This window comes from Protopterus annectens, chromosome 3.part0 (genome assembly GCF_019279795.1).
Source record: "Protopterus annectens isolate FY-2018-M chromosome 3.part0, PAN1.0, whole genome shotgun sequence".
In the NCBI taxonomy this organism is placed as follows: domain Eukaryota; kingdom Metazoa; phylum Chordata; order Ceratodontiformes; family Protopteridae; genus Protopterus; species Protopterus annectens.
In genome coordinates this window covers 437,714,938-437,730,970 of record NC_056731.1, presented here as the reverse complement: position 1 = coordinate 437,730,970, position 16,033 = coordinate 437,714,938, and the positions used below count along the sequence as shown (strand labels likewise).

The 16,033-nt window shown below is 35.6% G+C and overlaps 1 protein-coding gene across 1 annotated transcript in view; it reads right to left on the bottom strand.

Annotated features, from left to right (window-relative positions):
- The window catches only part of LOC122797262 (C-X-C chemokine receptor type 6-like), a 184,188-nt gene extending 169,152 nt beyond the window's left edge, over positions 1-15,036 (bottom strand). Inside the window, exon 1 of the mRNA XM_044066105.1 lies at positions 14,952-15,036. The gene's annotated coding sequence lies outside the window, so the exon portion shown is untranslated. The remainder of the gene's footprint in view (positions 1-14,951) is intronic.
- Between the last annotated feature and the right edge of the window lie 997 nt (positions 15,037-16,033).

Here is a 16,033-nt window from a genome sequence, read left to right as displayed (position 1 = left end):
CAAGACATATGTGCAAAATAAAAGTGAAAAAATACAGAAATTAATAAAATACAGACGATAACATAGAATACCTAAGATATGTACAGAATATTTAAAAAAATGACATTTTCATATCAACAACAAAATAAACCAAAAGTTACCTGTTTAAAATGTGTAGGTTTGAACAGATGGGAAAAGAAAAATAAGTATTGATAATGAAGTAGAAATAGAGAAGAAAGAGAAGCATAAATGAGTCTTCAGTACAAGGAGATGAGAGAGAAGAGAGAAGCACAAAGTTAATTAATTTAGAAGAAAAAAGGCAGTGAATAAAAGTATACTACACAAAAACTTAGGGAGTGCCTGCACTATGTTTACATCTCTACACAGATTCAGTTTTTTGGAATTCAGCAATTATAATGAGTTCAGACCTCATTTGCATCTTCACCATGCTGACAGCCCTGAATCTACACCAGACACAAACTGTGTAGCTAGGGAAACTGAAGGGGAGCTGAATTGTTTATGTGTTGAACACTGAACTGAGGATATTACTTTAGGATATATCTGCATAGAGGAGTACTGATTTTTAGATAATATGCCTGCATTTCATCAGCTACATATTTCATACACTGACATGTAACTATAAATAGTCTGTTTAATGTTTTCTATATTTATTTTGATTAGCACACACTTTTACACTTTTATCTGTCTGCATTACTTACAAGTGTACTGTTCATTTGGAGGTGGGGAGCAAAGCTGTACTTCTGTTATGGCACAAAAAAGGATTATATTGCTATTGTCACTCTCCTTTTATTACATCCAGCCTGTATCTAATGCTGTTACATGTTAAGGTCAGTGCTGTACAAGTCTCACACATTTTACTTTTTATTCTGTCCGTGTAGACTGCTTTCCGTGGCTGTACTCCAAAAGTTTAGGAATTCACAGGGAACACCAAGCATGGAGTCTACATGGCTGCTTTATCGTTTGTTGAATAGCTCCACCATATTAGATTGGTTAATTAGCATGTAATTGAGGTGCTTATGCTGTAATTAGCATGTTGCAGTGTTTACCTTGTTTGCACAGGGGTGCGCACCTCTACACGGCACTTACTGAATCTAAAACTTTTCACACCCTTGTGCACATCATGCAGTGATGTCCACACTGTGAAAAACAATTGTGTTGGCTTTATTGAATACCTCTGTACATTCATTATACATTTTCTGAACAGGGCATGACAGTTATAAGTATGCAGGCAAGTGCCTGAAATATTTAAAGAATATTATATGAAGCAAATACTGAAATATCATTGCTGTATCTCATAAACAGTTTGGTTAATCTTCAGCATTAATACTTATCTCTAGTCAAAGATGGCAACCACAATTGTCTCACATGTGAGCTGAATCAACTGGTTACAGTAAGCAATAAAATCAGATTGCTTGGAAAGGCTCATATTCTCTCAAATATAAATGTAAGCAAGTTTTACTAATACTAACTTTCAATGTATTGTCCATATTATTCAGACTAATGCACTACTTCCATGGGATCTGAACCTCATTTTTCCTTCACTTAACAGCAACAAAATCATTCAGTAGCAGGTAAAGACCTTCCTAAGTGCTCTACCTTAGTCTGACATCTGACTAGATATACCCTGGAGTTGTAAATGTCCCCTGCAGACCACATTACTTTGCTGTGCCTCCATGTTTTCAGTCTCTCATAGTCTTTGTATCGTACCTAGTATCTGGAATAATGTTGAACTTGTTTATCTCTCTAAGATGCCTAATTTCTCAAACATTCAAACCACCAACCTATTTTTTAGGCATGCTATCTATGTAGTGAGTCGCCACTGGCTGAATGGGTACATTCCAGTACATTACTATGCACATGATAACTGGTAATATAAATCTGGGCTTCTCTCTCCATGTTGGTATGGCTTAGGGTGGTCTTCAGTGCAAATACTGCTTCTCTGGTATATTTTAAAATATGGGCATTGGACTTGTGAATGGTATCTCCTAAAGGTTTTGACAGTGTAAGCCACTTTATTCTTAAATTACATTTGATGAACATTGATTGCCTCCTGTGGAGTCTTTAATTGGTTTATCCACTATATATCACTTACAAAAAAATTAATATCAAGTCTGTTTATATGAGGGACTTTTCAAAATGGTGGCATGCTGTTAACAGCTGTATTTCCTTAGCTCTCTTTCCAAATATTTTATAGTCAGTGCACTTTAATTAATATTATTGCTATTTGTTAAGGTTCTACAGCTAAGTATCTATATTTGCTGTTTATTAGGTAAAATTGGAAATAGTTATCTAAATAATGTAATGTCATTGTTGATTAAAGACTTAAGTTGCACTCCAGATGGCATCTGAACTCATGGATACTTAACAAAATGAGCTGCAGTCTATATCATCACTAATGTCAGGAAATTATATGAGTTCACAAAAAAAAACAAAGTAGGGAATGGAATTATAGTAAAGGAGAAAACAGAGTGATGACTACAGAACTAAAATGAACAAATTGTTAATATTTAAAAACCTAAAAGAATATCACATTCCGATACTATCAGCTTTAATCAAAATAATTTCAGAGTCAGTGGAAATTAAAAAACAATAAAAAAAAAAGATTGATGTAACTAAAAGACTGGAATACTCACTCATAATGCAGAATATCCAGAAGGAAGAACATTGGCATTAATTGATTCCACAAGTGATAATTGTTTTCATCTGGATTCTACAAGAAAAAAAATCTTCATTATAAGGTTATAAGTAATAGAAGTAATGTGCTGCTTTACAGATTGAAAAAATATTTCCATAAAATATGTTGGAAGACGCTGTACAATAAATTTTTTGATGATATATTAAATAGTTTAACTCAGAGAAGACAATGGGGTAGATGTTCCCAAAGAGCAATTAGAAGGACTATTTCTTCATAGAATCCACATCTTCTAAAATAGGCTACCAAGATATGCAGCTATACCAACAAATTTTTAACCTGTTGCTTTCAAGATTCAAAATGATATCAAATACCTATAGATTAATAACAAGGATTAAATACCAAGATTCACTCCTATACTCAAAATATTGGGAAGAAAAAATAACAACATTACTGTTGACCAAAAATCTGCTGCAATTGAACTCACCTTGAAATGAACCCCTCTCAAAAAACTAATTTATACACAAATTATGATTAACAATAATGCCTAACACACACCGCTCTTTCTAAGTAAAATCAATCCTTCTATCTCGTCTTTTTGCCCCACATGTCCAAACAGCGCAGCTGATACCCTTCATATTTTCTGGAGCTGTAAAAATGTTTAGAAATTTTGGTGCTTGTTAAGAACCAAGTTATAAAAAAAGAGATACACTAAATCTACCCTGTCATCGGAAATTGCAATTTTACATGTATAATGAAATCATACGTAGCTCAAAATAGGCTTGCTAGAACTAAAATTACATGGGACAAATTTAAAGGAATGGCCATGAAATACATATTAGCCAGCAAACTAATCACAAGAAGACAAAAAAAAAAGAAACTGTCCTGTTTCCAGAAATATTGGAAAACAATTATAGAAATCTTAAGGTAAACCGGTCTATAGACAAGGGAGTATAACATCACTGCTACTCTAAACAAATAAGGAAACATAAAAGGAAATAAATATTAGCACAACTTTTACTCATTTTAATTGGGAAAGGTCTAGGAAGTGCAGACATACTGAACATCAGAGGTGACATCATTTGTACATAGTGAACATAGTTATTACAAGATACAACTAAAGCTAGGTAGGCTATAATATTCTAAAGAAATTGTTTCAATGACAGATTCTATTAAGATTAAAATATCTCTGAGTAAATTTTGTCTTACAATTTAACATGAACATTTAAAATGTTAGTAAATTATGCATATTGTTAAATGAACACGGATGGTATATGTCCTGTGTATGTTATTATGTTTATTGCAAACTGATATTCCATGTATCTTGCCCTTATATATTTCTGTTTTATTACTTTTTCATTTGTATTAAAAAAAGAGGAAAATGCAATAAAAATTATATTTGAAAAAAAAAAAGAATCTACATCTTCTGTAGACTAAACTTCTCAATAACCCAGTGGTTTCAAAAATAGAATTATTCTTATTCTTATTCTTATTCTTATTCTTATTAAGGACAAATAATTAATTGCATTTCAGGATAGTATATCATCAGTAAATGTCATAAACCTTCATAATTTTTACAGGCTTAGGTGAAAAGAAAACAAGATTTCTGATGCTTTTTCAATCAGAATATGTTGAGTTCATCTATATTTCCTTATTTTGCAAAGTGACCATATGTAAAAATGGTCAAATTATTTAAACCTCTTTTGGAGTAAAATCTGAAGTGGCCTGTTTTTGGTCAATTTAAATAAGCTTATTTTTATTTATTTTGTTAATAATTTGGGTGCTTAGAAACATTCCAGCCATATCTTGATAACAAGGTATCTATAATAAGACAGTAGTTGCACTTTGCATATAGAAATCATACATAACGTCCACACTGTGGCTTGTATAAAAACTTTATACAAACATTGGACATGTTGATGCTATAATAAATACTTGATAACTAAGACTGTATCTTGCAAGAATCATGTTACTTACTTTAAAGTAAGCAACTATAAAGACCAACATTTCAGTGCAATTGAGAGACACAATTCCAATATTAAATACAGAATTCATTTTAATCTAATTAAACATGAGTATTTTACCCTGTAAACCTTTCCTAACTGTACCTCTGTCTGAAGTAAAGCTTGTAATATGAACAATTTTTTTTTGCATTGGTAAAGAAATGTAATTCCTTTTTCTCAACCACAAGTTCAGCTTCATTATAGAGCTTAAGCCAAAAGCGGTTTACAGAAAAGAAGAAGCAACGCAAAGAGCATGCAACACCATACTATGACAAAATACTTATTACAAAATTAAAATGAATTGCTGTTGGATTGCAAAATACTTTAAATTAACAAGCAACAGTACAGCAGAGCACTGGAAACATTGCTGTTAAGACATGGTAAATCTAGTAAATCAAGTATGGAAAAAGACCAGTAAACTAGTATGTTTACTTCTTAAAAATGGAAACAGACACAATCAATAGGCAATGAACAAGGCAGTCAAACAGATTATAAAATACATTCCCCTAATGCCTCAGCAAAAAGCCTATAATGGATGAATATTGACTTTCTTATACACAAATGTAATGCATATTGTACTGAACTTGGCATTGCTAGTCTGACGGGGATAGAGCTTGTCACTACACACAGTACTTTGTTTTCATATTTATGAAATATTTCATCCAGACTATATCTGTACACGGTCATTTATGATCACCACACTGCTAAAATAAATAAATAAACCTGCTGAATGTCCAGGAACCTTAACTTATTTATATATCCACATATATATATATATATATATATATATATATATATATATATATAGATAGATAGACAAACATATAAATATAGATATATAGACAAAAGTACTGAATTAAGTTATATATGTGTATCTGTTCTGTCAGCATATAGTTACTATTGTGTAGTGATGCATTTTTAACCTTTGTAGCATATCTAGCTTTTAGGGAAGCCGCAGTGATGCAGCGGTTAGCATTGCCACCTCGCAGCAAGAGGTTCTCTGGATCGATCCTCGCCTGGGGTGCCTTCTGGTCGCATGGGTTTCCTCCAGGTGCTCCAGTTTCCTCCCACACCCCAAAGACATGCTGTAGGTGGATTGGACACTCTAAATTGGCTCTAGGCATGTGTGTGTGTGCCTTCTGTGGAAGGTTGGGCATCAGGTTGGCAACTCAACACTGTAAAACTCCCCTGCCAGTTATGAGCAGACAGGTGATCCACTGTGGCAACCCCTACCTGGAAGAAGCATGTCTAACTTTTGCCAGTGCTTATTAATTTCTTTCTATCAGTGTTCAGACTAAATGTGTGCACTAGTATTCTATTTGTTTTAGCTTTAACAATAGTGGAACAGTAACATTGTTTTGATATTATTCTTTACAGTAAAATATGTGCCACAGTTCTGTGATACTAATATTTTATGTTATTATTATTATAATTACTATTTTGCATTTGCCACCAGTTTGTACTTTCAAATTCAAAATGTCTGTAATTTTGCAAGATGAAAATAAAATAATTTTTATTTTCTTTTTATTTTGTCTGAGTTGTGCTACTTAAACTGCCACCATTTGGCTCACTTTCTAGTCGGGTGTCCACTATAGAGCTTTATACAAGCTTAGAAATCCAGGTCTGAGGCTGAAATAACCTATACCAAGTACAAATTAACACATTTTGAGCTGCAGTACACCCAGCTATTGTGCAGGAGGGGAAAAGATGAAAGTGTCTCATTCTTCATCCAGAACAGACTCACACCAAGGCTGGTAAAGCAGCAATCAGAAAGGTCCTGTACCATGTATTAGCTAGCTAAAAACTCACTATATGTGAGTTTTTAGATTTTTACTTCATACGTTTTAGGAATCACCTCACAGTACAAACATTAAACTTAAAATACATTCATGGACAATGCAAAAATAATGTTCACTCAACTGAAGCTAAACTCCAAAAACTAATAAACATAATTGGATGCTATATACCTCCAGACAACAACATACCCACTCTAGAAAACCTACTCCATTGGTCCTGTTTATCTGTCCAAAATGAAACTATCATTTGGGTGATTTTAATATTGATTGGCTATTCTATAACTCTCCTACCCCAACAAATCATATTAACCTCCATTGCTTTACCCAAAGTATCCAACAAGAATTGACAAGGCAGCAAATAGGGAATCAATCCTAGACTGGATCCTCACTAATAAACCATGCCACCCCTCTCTTGCAGGATGCCTACCAGATGGTCTAAGTGGCCATCTGCTAACCTTTCTACTGCAACAATGTAATCACAACTTGAAATTCACTGTCTACCAATCCATTAGAAACAAAAAGAACTTTAACCCAATCAACTTCAATGTAGAACTAAAACATTGCAACTGGGCATCCCCAAAATTCCTGGAATTAAATGAGGCAGCTACCTTCTTTAATGCCACATTTTTAGGTTTACTGAATCTTCATGCCCCTCCCAGACCCATAAGAATCAGAGCTAATCCTACACCATGGCTTACAAAAGAAACCAAACTCTTCCTCAAAGCCAGAGACAAAGCATGGGATCCCTGGCATATTGCCAAGTCCCCAGCTGCAAAACAAAAATATCAGGAGCTTAGGAACAAAGCTAAGAAGTTAGGAAAACTTGACAAGATTAATTGCTACTCCAGACTTCAAATCAAGCACCAACATCACCCTCAACATTTTTGGGCAACCATTAACAAATTATTACTACTAAGCAAAAATGGCATTCCGTCCCCCGCCTTAGCAAATAACTCAGGTAGCACTGCTACTCAATTTAACAAATTCTTTACAGATACAATCTTAACTCTAGCCAACCAACAGAAAAAGCAGGTTTGTGCAACATTTAGCAAATTGCATGCACATGTGTGGTATACATATTTGCATATGGGTAAGCAGTGCACAAACATGAGCTCCATTGCTAACATTTGACCATTAGTATTGAGTATCAAACATATACCTGTTGGTTATCAGCACAGCTTTTGTGTGATGGTAAGCAGAGTGGAACAGTAGCAACTAATGCAAGTTCAGGGTTATTGCATGTACAGGCAGTTGTGTATGTTTAGTTGGTAAATGTGAGGGCCATGCCGGTCCAGATAGCAGGAATACATTTACAGGACTATAGCACACAGTATATCTGCAGTCATACATTTCATCATAAATGTGATAATACATAGATTACTAAATCAGTAAAGTGTATGTAATATATTGTATTCAAACCCAGGACCATGTGTATGACAGTCCTATGCTTACACCTTTTGCCACAAAAAGGTTGAGGAAGCAGTTGGCTATGCTGCATGTCATTGCTGCTGTGTCACAGCAGTAAAACAAAGGTTGCACACTTTGTACTAGAACCCAGTACTATCTGTACTCCAGGCCAGGTTTTTGCAATGGCCAAGAACATTAATTGAATGCATCCAGTTTCTATTTTTGGCTGTCTGCTTGCTAGGTGGTCTGGTTTTCCCTGTTTCTGGAGTGCCGCACTTTGCACAAACCAGATAATTTATTTGTTCTCCAATTCCACTATTTACACTAAGTGGCACATCTCACAAAAAGTGGAATTAAAAACAAGAAAAATAAGACAAAAAGAGGAGCGATAGGTGAAAGAGGAAAAGCAATGCATGACATATACAGTAGAAAATGACAGCACACATTAGACATTTCTACATAGTTCAGGATTTGAACTCTCACACCAATGCAGCTTCAGAAAACAGGATGGATGCCTTATGCCTCTTTGCTACACAGATTGCTTTGTAGCAAAGAACTGCAGTTATTCTTCACGCAATCAACCGCAACACAATGTACACTGCTATCAAACCATCAGATGTTATTTGTACATTTAATTATCTTTATTAAATTTGGGCGTAGTACACTGAGTTATCACACAACCTATTATGATTATGCTTGCAAATAAACAGCTCTGTCTTACATTTCTGTGTTTCTTGGTAATTCATCACTTATCTGGCCAGTAGTGTAGGACATGCAGTGTCTAAGCCATTCCATATCAATGGCCGTAAAATGTGTGAGGATATTTACTGGGAGTAGTTGGTATGCTGTTGCCAGCAACTGAAGGCCAGGTTGGATGGCACAAACAAGCATATACTGTTCTTTTGGGGGGGACCATAACTGAGCTACTGTTATGGCATATACAAGGACACACTGCTCTTCTGAGGAGAGCATATATGAGTTACTGTTATGGCATGAACAAGGGTACACTGCTCTTTTGGGAGGAACAAAGTTCAGCTACTGTTATGACACAAACAAGCGTAGCCTGTTCTTTTAGGGAGGAACAAAGGTGAGTTACTGCTATGGAGTAAATAAGGATACAATGGTCGTGTTACTTTCCTTGTTCTGCATCCTGTCTGTTGTTTGATCTTTCGAAGGCTTGTGAAATCAGAAACTGCAATGTCTATCATTACTTTCTAAGTTCTCTCTTTAATGATTTACCAGTACAAAGGTATGGTGTTAAACTGAGTGATCATCATGAGTGCATTGATCATCAGTACTTTTGAGAGGTATGACTGTGTGAGTCTCTGATGCTTAAGGCCTACAACTTACTAATGCTCACATCTATATGCAATAAGTCTCTGCTTTCACATGTTAAGGTACGTTCTGTACAAATCCACCACTATTTACTTGTTTACTGTACCAAGTTAAGAAATACAAGGACATGCCATAATATTATTAAGGAATACACTCCAGGTTTAGGACTCACCTTGCAAATGCAGCAGGTGACACAGTTTTAGTTCAGGGCTGACTCTGTCTGATTTTAAGCAGTACACAGCCAATACATGGGGAGATAACAGTTATATGAGTTTCCTGGCATCAATTGTACTATATATATATATATATATATATATATATATATATATATATATATATATATATATATATATATATATATATATATATATATATATATATATATATATATATATATATATATATATATATGTGTGTGTGTGTGTGAGTAGGAGAAAGGTATTAGGCACCTAGGTGGTCAGTGAATGTGGTATGCATTGTTTCTTAGAATGAAACCAAGGGCATACTGAGCATGACTACATCTGCCTCCAACCACAACATCTGGTAGTTCCTCCTCTGAGTCCTCCTCTGTCTGTGGTTGTGGTGACCTAGGCTTTGGTGGGAGGATGTGTGTCCCTTCCCCTTGCTGCTCCTGCTGCAGCTGTTTCTGCAGGATCAGACTATGTGGCATAGCACATACTGTGAAGATTTGTGTACATGCGCATGGTTTATACTGCAGGGCTCAGACAGCTGTATCTGGGCACTGGAAGCATGACTTCAGCAGCCCATACACATGCTCTATGATGTTTCTGATTTGAGCATGTGTCTCATTATGGCATTTTTCTGTGGCTGTGTGTGCACTTCTGATGGGTGTCATCAGCCATGGTTCCAGGTATAGACAGCATCCCCTTAGTAAATGGCCCTGTGGGATGTCCCCCCTAGCAAACATCAGGTAGGGCTGTGATGTGTGTCAGATATGGGAGTCATAATAACTGCCATGGTTGCCAACACATACATTCAAGATAATTCCCTGGGCATTGCACATGACTTGGCATTTGATGGAGTGATATCCCTTGTGGTTAATGTAGATTCTACCCTGCTCACCAGGTGGTGCCTTAATGTGTACATGAGTGCAATCTATGGCACCCAGTACTTTAGGGTAGTGTGCTACCTGGTAAAACTGCTGCATATTTCTGGCCCTCTCCTCAGAACTATGGGGAAAATGTATGTGGTCACTGGTATGTATGAGCATAGCATTCAGGAATTGGTGGAGGTCATGTCCACTGTTGGTCTTTGAAAGGTACCTGTAACTGAGATTCAAAGGGATACACATATCTTAGTTTCCACTGGGATGAGTTCCCCTTGGTTGGCTCTGGCTCTGTGTTGAGGGCAGCAGAGGTCACAGAGTTCCTGTAGTGTGTCCTTATCAACCCAGTAGTGCTCTACAATCTCCAGATCATGTAGCATCTGAAATGTTACCTGAGCCTAAAAATCCTTCTCCTTCTCAGCCTAGGCCTATTGGCACCAGCAGCAGTAGCACCATTGGCTTCAGCCTGTAGCACTTAGAGATGCATCAAAGCAGCAGCAACCTCTAGCACTGTGTCCCTGTACATTTCCTATGTCTCTACTCCAATAGTATCGAAGTATGCAGGAAAAATCAGTATGGAGTCTACATGGATACTTTATAGCTTGTTGAATAGCTCCACCATGTTGGATTGGTCCATTAACATGCAAGTCACCTGCCTATGCTATAAATGACATCTATTAAACACACTTGCTGCTTGCTCATTAGCACACTATGTGCATCTCCATGCACCTCCATGCCCCTTCATGTCCCTCCTCGTAAATAAGGTAAACACAGTCAAAACTGTTATTACTTTCCTCTGCTCCCATGATATTGCGTAAGCATGGAGGAAAAAAGTGAAGGAAAGGTTGCACACCCTATACTAGAACCCAGGATCATCTGTATTCCAGCCCTACACATACACGTGCTGCCACAGTAATAGTTGAATGACAGGCACAGGGAAACCTGCCATGCATTCCTCCATTAGCTATGATTGTGCTAAGCACCATTTTGTGCAAGCAATGACCAAAATAATAAAAAAATACTTAAAGCAGTCAGAGACAACACATTTTACCAACAAATGAAGAGGAGGTTGCATCTTAATGAAATTAATGAAACAGAACTTGTGAATTGTAAACTGCTTAGGTGCATTTTCACCCTTCACAGACCTACATGTACACCCCTGTAAGTCTGACATGACACCTCCCCCCAATGTCATCATTCACTGTTGCTGTCCATTGAAAACAAACACTGAGGGAGTGCCTACACAATGTGAACATCCCTACACGCTTCCAATTTATTGGGATTCAGCAATTCTAATGAGGTCAGACCTCATTTGCATCTTCACCGTGCTGACAGCCTTGAATCTACATGGTTGGTAACCATGTAGCCAGGGAAAATGAAGGGGAGCTGAATGTTGAACACACAATGGAAGGTATTACTTTATCATATATCTGGTCAGAGGAGTACTGTTCTTGAGACATTATGCCTGTATATCATCAGCTACATACTGCATATGTTTACATGCAACTATAAATAGTCTATTTCACGGGATTTACACTTTTAGCTGTCTGCATCAGTTACAAGTGTAGTCTTCATTTGGGGTTGGGGAAGTGAAGCTGCATTTATATCATGGAAATTAAAAAGGATATGTTGCTATTGTTACACTCCTTTTATTAAATTCACCCTGTATAGAACTGGCATTATGTGTCTACTGTCACATGTTAATGTCAGTTCTGTACAAATCTAACAACTTTTACTTGTTCTTCTGTCTGTGTAGACTCCTTTCTGTGACTGTATTCAAAAAGTTTTCAAATACATGGGAAACACCAGAACAGAGTCTACATGGTTGCTTTAGAGCTTTTTGAATTGCTCCACCATGTTAGTTTGGTTGATTAGCATACAATTCAGCTACTTATGCTGTAATTAGAATGCTATGGTGTTTACATTGTTTGCATGTGAGTGCACGCTGCTAAACAGAGTTTACTGAATCTAAAAGTATTCATGGCCATGTGTGCCTTGCACCACTATGCTCACACAGTGAAAAATGACCATGTAGGATTTATTGAATAACTAACATTGACTTATTTGCGTAATGGCTTTCCAAAGAGTTAAATATGTTGGGAAATAGGCAACATTCTTTGATGGATATTACATTTACAGTAACTGTTCAGAATGGGTAGCAAACTAAAACTAAAGCTAGATTTAGCAGCAATGTATAATTACTAATACATGAAAAGGTTCTACTATAACTAATAACTTCTTGAATTTAGTTGTATTAATGGCAACATTACAAACTAATAAATGCTTAGAAGCAACAAGAAAAAATAATTTTTTTATAGAAATAATGTTTAACAAGACCACAGTCCCACATGCATGCATGGCTTTGTTAATAAAAAAAAATGCTTACAGAACTGGTTTCAAAAAACACTACTAAAAATATGCACATGGATACACTATGAGGATTTTCATGATTTATATTTACATGAATGAAACCCATATTATTACAGTTAAACCCAATAATTCAGCTATTGATAAGACATATCTTATTAATCTGTGGTGAGGATCTCACAGTAATACACAAGTGCAGAAAAGGTAAGTTCTGAAAAAACAATAAAACCATGCTACAAGTAGCTCTTTTATAAATGAGGTTGCACTGCAAACTACTAATAACTGCTCCTTAGCATAGCGGGTAGTTTTCAAATACATCTTTTCATCTGCAACAATGTTACCACTATAAGCATGGTCCAGTCGGTTCATTCATTAAAAAGCACAAGTTAGTCATGACTGTACTTAGCACTGATTTATGAATAAAATGAAAGATGGAATGAACAGACTGGACATGTTGAACAGAAGGCTGCCTATAAAATATTTATTTGGTATAATGATATAACACTACATGATCAGGGTCTCATTGTCTAACAGGACACAGAATTAACACACTGGGTATATCCATGCTGTTTATTTAATTTTCTTTGTTTACCAGATAAGTGAATTGATCTTTCTTGGATCCTTGTCAGCCATGTCTGAGGCCACAAGCACCATAAGTACAGTATATACGTATAATGTATGCATAGTGTGTGTATATGTACATTTAATGTGTGTATATATGGATCTACTTCACTATGCCGAAAACTCATTTCACCGAATTTCATTTCACAGAGACTAAATCACAGAAAGCTCAAATCATTTAAAACTGATTTGACCGAATTCCATTTCACCGAAAATAGTAGTGGCAGTGTATATACCCTTTCCCACTGTAGTGCAATCCTGGAGTTAGTATATATAGTTAGGGTGTGTGTAAGAGGCACAGCACCCACCCAGCTTGTTTAAAAACTACTTACTTACCTTCTTAACAGAAACTGGACAGTATAAAACCAAGCTAGTTGGGGGGGCTAGGCCCTCCACACATCCCCAATGTGGGGGGCTGTGCCCCACCTCCTAACTATATATATATATATATATATATATATATATATATATATATATATATATATATATATATATATACACTAACTCCAGAAGTGCACTATAGTGGTTAAAAGGGCATATACACTGCCACTACTGTTTTGGGTGAAATAGGATTCTGTCAAATGAGTTTTCAGTGATTTGAGCTTTCAGCTTGTGCTACTCAACCTTTACTGGGGTCAAGAGCACAAGGGTATTTCCCTGTCTAACCCATTTTTTTGAAAATATATTTGCAGATCAGTATTATACTTCATTAACATTTCAAGAACTTATAAAATAAGAGATCTTATAACCTGCAAAAGTGGATGAGATGTATATATAGCCATATGCAATTGTAATATGTTTTACATCAGCAACACTTCCTGCGCTGGGAATCAAGCATAGTTTGTTACATTAGAATGCAGTTTTCACATTTAGCAGTTTAGATAAGGTGTTTTTGCATAGCCCATATCTGCCTGAATTGCATAATGTCTTGAGCAAGAAACAATGTTTGTGAATAATTAATTTGGGAGTTTTTTATCCACCTGGTGAGAAAACATTTCTATTATTTTTAATTGGATACATGTTCAGGCAGTATCTTGGTAGTTTATGGCATTTTATTGAATTCATTTGTATACCATGTTTTGCATAAAACATATTTGTTTATGTTTGCCAGATATTCATTAAATGATGCTGTTTAATTAGTATTATTAATTAATTTGTATTGTTTAATCACATATTTAATATTAAACACAAAGTGTTGTTTGTATATGTTTAGCATGATACTTAACTAACCAGCTGTCATTTATGTTATTTGCATTTATACATGTGGCATTTTAAGAGTGCTTGTAATTAAGAAGTGAGTTTTGATTTGTGCAATGAGTTGTATGAATTCTTTAGTTGTATATACAATTATCATGGGTTCTGATGCCTTTATCTTACACTGTAGAAGCTGACATGTGAAACCATAATATTCAAATGTTTTTGGTGTCAACTGACCATAATAAAAAAGAAATGTATGACTTGTGTGATAGATTCAATTCCACTAGATTATGTTCACATATATACCGTAGCATAGTGACTGCTGATCCTTGGAAAGCGTTAGTAGAATTAGTGACTGGTGACCCTGGGAAGTAGCTGGAAGGGTTGCCTTTAACAGAAGGTTTGTCATGGACTGGAACTGCACAGTTATTGAGAAATATTGAGCAGACACTCAAAGTAATAGGGAGCAGGTGTCTTTCAGATATATACTAGCCACTGAAATATCTTGAGGAGAGTAGATTCCTTACCTTTAGGTCTTGAGAGGTTACCAAAGAGGAATCTCCAGAAAGCTGTGTACTGAAAACAATCTAAAATGATTGCTGGAAAACTGGAAGAGACTAGAAGCTGTTGCTCTGTGAAAAAAAAAAAACACTGTATGATAAAAGGTGCCAAAGAGATAAGCACTCTTTCTTATGAGTACTGTTTGCTTAATGACTATACTTGAATGAAATCTACTGTATTCACTCAATACCGAAATGATTTTGAACATTGAACAATTGTGTTCCTCTTTTGTTACTCTCTGTTTTGTGTTGTCCTTGTAAATAAACCTTGGAAAAAGTATAAAACACGTAGCTGTGGTGACTATTATTAATGTAAACAGTGAATATGTTACATTGATGGAGAATTTTGACAGAAATACCATGTATGTATTTCCAAGGTTATCTGTAAAATAATACTATGCCAAAGTTGTAGTTCCTCTTTTCAAAAAATAAATACAAGTAATACTACCTCTTAACTGACGGCTAAATTGCCATCAATATTGGTTTCTTTTAATTTGAGTAATATGCTGTGTTTGAAATATAAAAACATTGTGTCAATACATGGATTTTCTCTGACAAAGGAGGCTGTTATGGCAACAAGAAGACTGTGATAAAAAATTGCTATTGGTTAAATGTTCTGTGAAGCTACATCTAATGTGTACTGAAATTATAGCTGCTACAACCTGATTCAGTATGGAAAAATTGATTGAAATTTTAGGGAAGTCTGCTAAAGTTTTTCATCAGTGATGCATGCCCACTGACACCTGGTCAGGATTCAGTAACAGATATCCAATTTAACAAACCAAACACATAACTGAGTGAGATGGAATAAATCGGATCGATATATTTAGAGCTTTTGTCAGATGAAAGTGCTATACATTACATTGATGATGAAAGCTCTTTACAGCACATTGATCCTGTTTATTATACCATGCACAGTTGTTGTGTGCTGATTTGGTTATTGGTTTTAAATGAAGTGAAACAGCACTTCTTGTTGTATTGATAACCACTTTACTCATCCAACCATCCACCCACACTAGGAGTCTCAAAATAATTGGGTGGCATTTGAG